Source organism: Trachemys scripta, chromosome 6, assembly GCF_013100865.1.
Source record: "Trachemys scripta elegans isolate TJP31775 chromosome 6, CAS_Tse_1.0, whole genome shotgun sequence".
In the NCBI taxonomy this organism is placed as follows: domain Eukaryota; kingdom Metazoa; phylum Chordata; order Testudines; family Emydidae; genus Trachemys; species Trachemys scripta.
The window spans coordinates 80215675-80227225 of NC_048303.1; the positions used below are offsets into that span (position 1 = coordinate 80215675).

Below are 11551 nucleotides of genomic sequence, written 5' to 3' on the forward strand. Positions count from 1 at the left end.
TCAGGGTTGGAAGGGACCTCAGGAGGTCATCTAGTCCAACCCCCTGCTCAAAGCAGGACCAATCCCCAACTAAATCATCCCAGTCAGGGCTTTGTCAAGCCTGACCTTAAAAACCTCCAAGGAAGGAGATTCCACCATCTCCCTAAGTAACCCATTCCAGTGCTTCACCACCCTCCTAGTGAAAAAGTTTTTCCTAACTTTTGGCCAAATGTTAGGCCAAAAATGGCCAAAAGTTAGTGCTCATGCAAGCCAGGGAGGATTTTTAATCAAAGCAAGGTTAAAGGGAGAAATCTTGTAGTTATGGCAATGGACTGGGACTCAGGAGGTTATGACTTGTCTACAAAATAGAGTCAGCATATTATACGGCAGTTGAAAACTGATTTAAGTATATACATACAGAGAGTTGCACCCACTTAACTAAATCAAGTTAAAAAGCCAACTTAGTTAAATCTGTGCAAGTGGTATATGTAGACCTCCCTTAAGTTCAATTCCTGCCTTTACCATAAACTTCCTGTGTGACTTGGACAAGTAACTTAATTGCTCTATGCTTCAACTCCTAATCCATAAATGGAACAATAATGCTTCCCCATTTCAGAGGGGATGTTATGATGGGCTTGGACACTATGGTAATAATAGGCATATAAGTACCTGGACATAGTGAAATCTAGCAGTTTACAAGATGCCACTCTCCTTTCTGCCAAGAGAGTGTATCTAAGATGACCTACAACACCCTCTCAGCTCCTGTTCAGAGCTATGTCAGAATGATTCTTAACTTTATATATTTTTGAAGTATAAAAAAAATATTCCAGTTGAAAACCAGTTAAGTTAACCTTAGGAGGAAAACATACATGCGAAAATATTGTTATTCACAAGTATTTGGGCAACTGTAATGTATTTGCAAATCCTGAACATTTCAAGAATTTGATCACAGACACTTCTTTGTCTGAAAACCAGAACCAGAAGTTCATCTTTCATCACTGTCCTATTTAAGAAGTTCCAATCATCTAATCAGCTACCACAAAAATCATACACACTGAACTCTGAATAGCAATGCATAGACAGCCCACAGATTTGAAAGTTATTCATTGAAACTATTCAGGGAATAATTACAAATAATGAATACATTTACAGAAACCGTAAATGGCCTTCAGATGATAATCTAGCCAAAGAAGGGCAAAAGTCATGAAGAATATGAGCAGTTTGTCCATCCCTAACTATGAGCATTATCGTAAAGCATCAATGGTAGCTTTACCTGCTATGGGATCTCGCAACATAAAATTATTATTTTATGTCTAATCACTCACTTAACTTAGTTCTACAGTCTTCACAAACTTCATTAAAAATTCATTGTTCGAATTCAGCTGGGTTTTTTTTAGTTTATTAATTATATTTATCTGTACGTGTGTGTGTATTATGTATCTTTATTCTATGTATTATGTATCCTCTGCACACACACAAAGACATCCAGGACATTGGATAAAAGAAAGAAGTTTGTTTTCTGCCATTATAGCACAGACAATAGCATGGTTTAAAAAAAAATCTTCTGGTGGTCAATATCACATGGGCTGTTGACTATTTTACAGAACAATAGGGAACCTAATTAGTTTCAGGTTGGGAATTTAGATTCATCGCTTTTTATTTCTTTGAAAGAACTCAGTCTATTCCTGAACATGCTGATTCATTTTTATCTGTTTGACCACAAATACTAGAGAGCTAACAAACCCTGAGGTCCAAAAACTCATCACAACATTTTCAATGGATGTGTTCGACAGTTTGGGGGATAGCTCTTTAATACAGAAAGTGAACCGAAAGTTCACTTTCAGGTAATACATGAAAACATCCTGCTTCATGTTCATGCTGTCTTAAGGTTACACTGCCTGAGGATGTGTTCATTCACTTGCACTGGGGTGAACTTCATTTAAGACTCTAACCATGTGCTGCTGTTATCACCGCATTCACGAAAGCTGAGGTGAACGTTTCAAATAATGAACCTCAGATCATGTTTTGGCTCACACTGCTAACACATGTCTCTGAGATTACCAGTGTTCTTGCTAAGTAAACTGCTAGTGCAGCAGCAGTCTTTTAATCAAACCCTCTGCCCAGAAGCACGCCGGCATAAGCATTAAGTTCACTTCAGATCATGGGAACATTTTGTTTTACTCTAAAGTCTCTCAGGACTGCCTTTGGGAGAAAAGCTTCAGCTCAACCTTTATTCAGCACTGTTATGACTCCAGCAGCATTAACCTTTTATCAGCTGCAAGACACATACTATATATACACATGTCCTCCCAAAGCATTTATTTAGTTAGCAGTCAGAAAAATGCCATTGTGTTTAAATTGCTGTACTGGTCTCATCCATGTTAGAAAGATGATCTCAAGTCTGATTAACTCACCTCCTGCTTCATATGTGGGTTTCACCCTCACCCTGCATGGCTAACAACATTGAGATTAAACACGAAATACCTCTCTGCCAGGTAGTCAGTTCAGCATCAAGGCTGCTGGAGAAAGGGAACCAGAATCTTCCTGAACGGAAAAACTAATTAATTGTGATGACAGTTTTTTATCTTAATATTCACCTATTAAAATCCCTTCTGATTAGCTCAGCATGCAACCCTTTATGAAAGGCCCACAATATAACAGTTCCTCTGAAAGTCAGGCTCTAGTGGCCTCAAGTGGTTCTCTGGCCTCCATCAAACAATACCCAGCCCCTTGTGTTTTCATTCAGACCCCAGGGAAAACCCTCAGAACGCATGGCTCCACTCTTACTCCAGCCTTACATGTGGCTTATGTTTTCAACAGTGGCTCCTATTGCTTCAGCTATCTATTCCATAAAGGAGCTTAATTACTTTCTAACTTTATCCTGAATCAAGGGCGATTGTTAGGCCCACCAACATCAATGAGGTTTCACCCAATTCCCAGCATAACAAAGTATATTAACACACACAGAGAGATATGTGCTCACACATTTATGCAAGTTTTCCTTTCCACATAATTCCCAAAGGCATCGTGTTCAGAATACTGTTGCTTGCTTTATTCTTTATATGTTAGGTGTATTTATAGCATGTCTTTACCATTCACGGTGCTGCTGAATTAGCACTCCTTTCCTGTTGCTATACACAATACGGATATGGGCCTGCATTCTTGGGCATATAATCTGAAAGTAATCAGATGGTAGGATTTGTAGACATTTTACATTGGATAAAAAAAAGTTTGCATGCAGACACAAATCCGCTTACCATGGTGAATAACTGTTGAAAAATCAATAAGACTCCTCTTTGGCAGTTCTTACTATACGCTCTGAATGATTTTATTCAGAAACTATTAATAATTTTATCTGAGTAATGAGTCAACTCCCAATCCAGGCAAGCACCCGAGTTTAATTTGGCAGTTGTACAGAGCTACCGTTTATCAACAAAACTTTGTTGTGACAACTAGTTGAAGTGTAGCAGCACTTCATTGCTAAATATATAATATAGGTTCTCTTGTCTGTTTGCTCTAGCTTCACTTTTAACTATAGTGACTGTGAGCTAAACTTTATACTGGTTATCAAGCTATGTAATTTCTTCTCAAAGCTTTCCAAAGATAGACTTGTCATTATTTGGCTTGTTTAACATATCAATACAAATGCTGTGACCTGTGTGCCAGTTAACCTGCCAGGGGCCTATCCACAGGGGAGGGAAGAATCAAAAGCCACGGGTTGTATTTTGTTGGGTTTGGTTTTTTAAAAGTTAAAATGACAATATCCCATGCAATTCTTGGTCCATTGGGTATTTGTAGTTTTCTAGACTACAGCAGAGTCTTAACAATGAGAGCAAAAGAAAAAATACCTTTTACACTGACATACTCACTGCTCTAGGCATGTCCCATGCTGAGCTCTCTTAGGGCAAGCACTAAGCTGCATACTGGTGGGGGTGCATTACACAGAGGCTATCCAACACCCCTTTATGGCAGGTATTATCTCCAGTTTACAAATGAGGATAATGAGGCACAGAGCAGGTACAGTCATTTGCCCAAGGTCACACAGTCAGTCAGTGGCAAAGCCAGAATCTGACTCCCCGGCCCCTACTCTGATCAAAGTAATCCAGTAAGAATTAGAAATAACCCCACGGGATGTCAGTTGGAAGTTTGAATGATGCAGTGATATTACTTTTGATATAGCATCTTTCATCCCAAAGTATTCCCTAGCACTTTACAAACTTACACACAAGGATCCCTGTATCTACTTTTGAAATGCAGCTGCTTCTGGGAAAAGGGCAGAATAAGAAACTGTTTAACAGCTCACATCATGCCAATACTATGAACTTTGAAAGTGTATTCTTCATGTCTTTTTCTTCCTGAGACAGCACAGAGAATTTAATTGAGCAGCAAGTTGTTACTTGACCTGGAATTTGGCCATGACACCAAGCAACAGCCCAAGTCTTTTTCTGAAAAGAGCCATAAGATTTTTAAGTGACCTCTGCCCTGATTACCTCTGTTCACCTGAAAGACTGCCACTGCAACAGGTGTCACTTATAGCCTTGTGAGATAGTTAATTGCAAGTGTTATTCTCATTTTACAGATGTGGAGGCTGAGGTACCGGTTCAGCATTGATTTGGAGGGAAGAGTGCCACCTGCTAGATCATATACATCACTTCCCCCCCAGTGGCACATAGTCCTTGAATGAATGGGTGTCGTCCAAGACTTGACCCTGCCCAACCATACTTAGCTTGTGAGCTCTGACAGGAGCAGCAAACAAGGTAGTACAAGGTGCTGGGTAACCTAGAATAAAGTTAATGGGTCTATTTCAAAAATTGGCTATCAGCTCTGCCTACATTTGCTGGCTGGTTGATGTATTTCTAATGATTATAAACATTAACATGTTTTCCCACCTATTACATATAAAAATATTAATTTGACATTTTACTTCATTGTGCATCATTTTAGTGATTCTTATGTTACCATAAGGGTAGGTCTACACTACCCGGTAGTTCTGCGGCAAGCAAATCAAACTTCTGGGTTCGACTTATCACGTCTTGTCTCGGCGAGAGGAGTACCGCAAAGTCGACGGGGGAGCCTGCCTGCTGCATCTGGACCGAGGTAGGTTATTCACGTAGCTGAAGTTGCGTACCTTAGTTCGAATTGGGGGGGTTAGTGTAGACCTGCCCTTAGACTCCAACAGAAGACACGTTGCTTTATGGTTTCCTTGCCACCTGGGCATTTTTAAGCTGAAGGCTACATTAAGGTGTTCTATTCAAAAACAACTGTATCCGAGATGTAGAAGAAAATCTAGGATCCAGTGGTACATGCATACATTTTCTATTTTTGTTTGTGTTATCAAATGATTCCTAAATAAAAATTCTGTGCCTTCTTACCAAACATTTGGTTCAATTTTTATAATATGAGCAAAAATAAAATAGGTGTAAAATCATGAACAAAAAAAGGAGATATCCCGGGTTTGCAGTGACTGTTCAAATCTTTTTTGTGAGCATAAACTGAATTTCTTGGACCAGATTTGGCAATGTGGGGAATAAAAAATGGACTCTGGTTCAGATAAGTCTATTTTTCCACACAATGCTTTAAGTTAATTTCCTCTTTAGGTAGGAAAAGAGTTTGGTTTTGGTTCTGACAAAACAAAGGTGCATCCGGTTATTATTAGCCCTATCTGCTTGATCTGTTTCTGAAAGTGAGAGGTGATATTCTGATGCAGTTTGAACTCATTCCTTAAGAACTTGTCAAATTAATCAGTTACTTCATATTACTGCAACATGAACTGGGCTATCTGGCCTGACACCACACGTTTTCTACAGCAGAAAGTCAAAGAATATTTTTTTTCTTTAAAGTATTTGTTGCTGCCTTCAAGAACATGAAATTCACATTACTGCTGCTAAGTCTCTAGCAATCACATGTTTTGCCTCCTCCACAAACAACTGATTATCCAGCACAGATTTATTTTTCCCCTCTGATTATTTTGCAAGCACTCATTATTCTTATTCTGTCTCCTTAAAGGGACTCCAAAGAGGTTATTGTTGCCCCCTCATTCTCTATCATTTGGCAGAATTAACCGATCAGTTTCCTGGGATTTACATCAATGGAATGAGCCAACAATGGACTATGTTAAAATCTAGACTGTGCCACAAAATGAAACTTATTTAAATTAGGGGAGATTGGGAGAAGACCCTAAAGCACAGGTTTATAGGTTCTATATCCCTGCTCTTGTCCTTCCTCCTCTCCAAACGGCAACAAACATCTTAGGCCTTGGCTACACTCGCGGATTCACAGTGCTGCCGCGGCAGCGCTTCCAGGGCAGTGCTGTGAAGCGCGAGTGTAGTCACGCCACCAGCGCTGCGAGAGCTCTCTCGCAGCGCTGTATGTACTCCACCTCTCCGAGGGGAGTAGCTTGCAGCGCTGCGAGCGAGCGTGCAGCACTGCAGGCGCTGATTACACTGGCGCTTTACAGCGCTGCACTCGCTGCGCTCAGGGCGGGTGTTTTTTCACACCCCTGAGCGCAGCAAGTGCAGCGCTGTGAATTGCCAGTGTAGCCAAGGCCAACGAAAGAAGGTAGACAGGGAACACTCATTAGGTTATTTGAAAGTGAAGTCTGTAATGGTAAATATTATGCATCAAACTGTGTGGGGCTTGGCAATATGCTATCATTTACCCTGTGGATGAATCCAATCCCATAGCATCAGGTAAACATTACCTCAAGATGGACCACTGTTCTGATCCATTATGCAATTCCTGTGTGATTGCAACTAGTCAGTTCAGTTGAATGCTAGGCTAGGAGAGCCTGTTGATAAGTACGTTTTGGCAGTGTATCTCCTATGTGCTGGGGAGGGAGGGAATTAATCATAAACTTTATAGCAGCTCAGTGGTTCTCAAACTTTTTTACTGGTGACATAGCAACTTTTTTACTTTCACATAGCAAGCCTCTGAGTGCGACCCCCCCCCATAAATTAAAAATACTTTTTTTATATGTTTAACACCATTATAAATGCTGGAGGCAATGCAGGATTGGGGTGGAGGCTGACAGTTCGCGACCCCCCATGCAATAACCTCACAACCCCTTGAGGGTCCTGACCCCCAGTTTGAGCACCCCGAGCTAGATAATAATTACATTTTAAAATTACTCAGCTACTCAGAATCCAGCTTAGTCATAAATGTACAGTATACTCTAAATGCATTGACAATTTCTAGACGAGCAACTCTCTAATTGGCTAAAGCCAACGTGTATTGACTTCAATATTATCTTCAGTAATCTATTCAAACTGCCGCTATAGCAAACTGTTGCTCTGCTCCACTACAATACATCAGACAATACAATTGAGGCTACATTATCATAAAAAAAAGTTGTGACAGGAAAAAAGCTTTCTGCTTCTAAAAGAAAGGTCTTGGGTGCCCCTCAGCATTAGCTGCCAGACAACGTTATGCTGTGACTACATTGAAATATACAGTTTAGTGGTAAAATATGTTTTACTTTCCATTGGTAGAAATGATATCTGCCTGCATATTTCTGTGGTTTTCCCTTCCCTTCCCTCCCCATCCCAGCAATTTCCTCTGGGCCTTATCATGAAAGGTGCTTAGTACCTCCTCTGCAGCAACTTAAGTGTGAATTTAAGGAGATGTTTATTTTGCAGGAGCAAAATTCAGAATGGTACATGAACCAAATCAAATACACACACACCCCTTTTAGCATCTTCGCATCCTGAAATAGTAATATTACTAAGTTGTACTTACATGGTACAGTAAAATGTGTACAGCACACTGAAATACATATAAAGACATCGTGCCCCACAGAAATTACAGAAGGAAGTGACAACACAGTGAAGTAGTAAAAAAAAAACAGAATACGACAGTTCTTGGGAGGAAATGAATAATATGGTAGTTACCTGGGATGCTAATGCCCATCTTCAAGTTCAAGATATTATTAATAAAATGTATATGTAATTGTTACCTATTCTCCTGGTAACACACAGCTATTTAGAAGCTCTCCCTTTTCCCATTCTCCAGAGTTCCTGGATGCTGCTATCTGAAAGAAGATGATGCAGGAGAAGGTGACACCCAGCCACCACAAGATGTGTGCACCTGTAAAGGGCCAGCAGGGAGGAGAGGCATAGTTAAAAATCAGTGCAAGTCAGATGAGTCATTTCAAAACTGGGAGGGGGAGGGGAAGGGAGAGGGGGAATCATGTATTTGGTCTATATTGCTTGTATGTTTAAATATGAGTATTTTAAACATAACGTTGGATTATTTCTGGACTTTTCCTTCTAGGGATAAAAATGCAGTAGGGTGCTGGCTGTAAACAAGCATTATTTCTCCAGCTTTCACTGCAATAACAGAAAGTGGCGTTATTGTGGTACTTGTTTTCAAAATATAAACATGTTTAGAAGTGGTGGTTCACTTTAAGTACGGCAATGAATTTCTTTGTACAGAAAGGATCTTATCCTGCAAAGTGCTGGGCCCCAGTTCATGAAAATCATAGGCATGTGCTCATGTGTTTTGCTGACTAATGGTCTAAGTGTCATCATCTTGCACTGAAATGACGTCATAGGAACCTCTTGGGGGAGAGGGAAGAAGCCACAGAAATATGCAGGCAGATATCAGACTGGACAAACATGTGTCCATGTGAACAGGAAATTAGATCCACCTGATTTATTTAACTGTAAAATAAATATCTATCAAGAAGGTCATGTGTTGGACTTTATTCAGGCTTTGGCAGAGAGGGATGAGACATATGATTTTTGTATGATATCACACAGGGCAGAATTAATTGCAGATTATTCAAGGGCAGAGCCAGGGGTGGGGAAACTTCTTGGCCTGAGAGCCACATCTGGGTATGGAAATCGTGGCAGGCCACGAATGCTCACAAAATTGAGAGTTAGGGTGCAGGGGTGGGGGGGTGAGGGCTCCGGCTGGGGGTACAGGCTCTGGAGTGGGGCTGGGGGTAAGGGGTTGGGGGTGCAGGAGGGTGTTCCAAGCTGGGACCGACTGATTCGAGGGCGGGAGGGGGATCAGGGCTGGGGCAGGAGGTTGGGGCACGGGAGAGGGTCGGGGTGCAGGTTCTGGGCAGCACTTACCTCAAGCAGCTCTCAGAAGCAGCGGCATGTGCCCCCTCCGGCTCCTATGCAATGATGCGGCCACACAGCTCTGCGTGCTGCCTGCGTGGCCAATGGGAGCTGCAGGGGTGGCGCTTGGGGCAGGGGCAGTGTGCGGAGCCCCCTGGCTGCGCCTACGCATAGGAGCCAGAGGTGGGACATGCCACTGCTTCCGGGAGCCACGCAGAATGGGGCAAGCCCCAGACCTCGCTCCCCAGAGGGAGCTCGAGGGCCGGATTAAGACATCTGGGGGGGTCAGGTGCAGCCCCTGGGCCGTAGTTTGCCCACCCCTGAGCTATGTTCATGGACAGAGTGTAGCAGTCATGAAAGAGTTAATAATTCTATGGTTTCTTGCTCTACAAAAGAGAGAAGGAAATAGTTTATTTTGGAAAAGAGTCTAAAGACACCCAGAAAACCACAGGTTAAAAACAATGAGGGTGAGCTTAAGTGCCGTGCCTCTTGGAGATGGAGCCCAGAACTCCCAAACCAAAAGCAGGAGCCTTTTTGCCATCTTTGCATCCTCCTGATCTCAGGATGCTCTGGGGGCCAGAATGACCAATGCATACTGTACACAACACAATTGGTTGCCCTAATTTACTGCAGTAGCACCTCCCTTAAGCCTTCTCTCCCTTTGCAATGCCTGCTCCATGAGAATTCAGACTTAGCCAATCATGGGGCTTTAATTTCCCTTTTATTCAGCCACAGGGACCATAGCTGAAAGGAGACTCCTTCCTAGAGAATTATTGATAGAGCTTACTGTTCCAACCTACTGGCTGCAATTTCAAAGTACAGCATGGAAGTCCATGGTCCTGCCCATAGGTTTAGGGGAGAGATGGCCCTGCTCAGTCACATGAGCAATGCTGATATTTTAAAACTGATTAGAGAGAAAAAATAAATACATCAGAAAAGTTTATACTAGAAAACCATTACAATATTAAAAATATGAATCCTACATGGATTAGGGTCCCCTTTTTCAGGCAACATCCTTCCTTTGGAGCCTCTGTCACACATTTTGTATGCAAGTTTCATGCACTCAAATCTTAGCAGATAACTGGGAACCTAAGTCTGGGATTAAAACTGAAGGCTACTTTGAGGATACTGTATGCATAAAATACAGTAATATAGATGTGCCTCAAAAGCACTTAAGTAATTGCATTATTTCTAGAATTGGGCAAATGTTTTCAGTCAAAGCTGTTTTTGGTGAAAAAATGCACTTTCAGTGACACTGGAATACTTCACAAATTTGTGTCAGTTTTGCACAATTACTTAGATAAAAAAAAAACAAAATCTGAAAAAGCTCTATGAATTTGACATTTCCTAAACTAAACATTTCAATTCAAAACAATTTTTGTTGTTTCAAAATTTCCTTTAATTTTAGTTAAAAATCAAACTATTTTAAAATGGTCAAAATAAGAAAGAAAGAAAGAAAGAACGAAAGAAAGAAAGAAAGAAAGAAAGAAAGATGTGAACTGTTTTGTTCTGTAAAGGTTTATTTCTACATATTTTTGAGAAGTGTATAAGGTAGAATTTTGTTTTTTTTAAATCTAAACCAAGTCAAGTTAGCATGTATGCATTGGCAGAGGCAGACACATTCTCTAGAGCTGAGCTATTAAAGCACTCTGTAGAGTTATTAATATATCGTTTTACATTTATTTGACGCAAGCCAACAAATGATGGTAAGTCCCACATGATTAAGTCAAAGTTTGGGCTATATATAGAATACCTGGACTTTGGTTAGCACAAGGGAGTGCTGTGATTCATATTTAGCAATATTAACCATTTCCATACTGAACAATGAGTACAACATATATCCACAGCAGCTGTATGCATCTGTCTCATCCTCAAATGTAGTACAAAGCAGGTATAAATTAGATATATTTATAGTCCAAAAAATTGGTTCTGCAAATTATGGTTGCCACACACATAACATACCTGACACAAAATCAAGTAAATGAAAGGTTAAGCCACATACAGCACAAGAACAAACGTGTATAAACTAGCCATGAACAAATTTAGACTGGAAATTAGAAGACGATTTCTAACCATCAGAAGAGTGAAGTTCTGAAACAGACTCCCAATAGAAATTCTGGGGGCAAACAATCAAATTAGTTTTAAGATAAAGTTATCTAGTTTTATGAGTGGGGTTGTATGACAGATTTACCCCTGGTGAAGGAGGACTGGGCTTGTCAGCCCAAGGGGTCCCTTATATTTCATGTCTTATGTTCCTACAATCAGGGCTTTGGAGCTGTGCTCCGGCTCCGCTCCAGCTCCAGGCAAAAACCTGCAGCTCCATTGCTTCAGAACTGCTCCACACTCCAGCTCCGGGTTCCACTCCAAAGCCCTGCCTACAATCTCAGGCTTTAACCAGTCACTGGTAGGGGTCAGGAAGTAATTTTTTGTTTCCCTGACCTATTCACAGGGGGTGCGGGGATGTCTGTTTCCTCTGAAGCATCAGAGATGGCCATGGCTGAAGATGGGAT

The 11551-nt window shown here is 41.1% G+C and overlaps 1 long non-coding RNA gene across 1 annotated transcript in view; it reads right to left on the bottom strand.

Moving 5' to 3' along the window:
- The window catches only part of LOC117878681, a 17324-nt gene extending 9271 nt beyond the window's left edge, over nucleotides 1-8053 (bottom strand). Inside the window, exon 1 of the long non-coding RNA XR_004646055.1 lies at nucleotides 7931-8053. This is a non-coding gene — a long non-coding RNA (uncharacterized LOC117878681). The remainder of the gene's footprint in view (nucleotides 1-7930) is intronic.
- Nucleotides 8054-11551: the final 3498 nt, after the last annotated feature.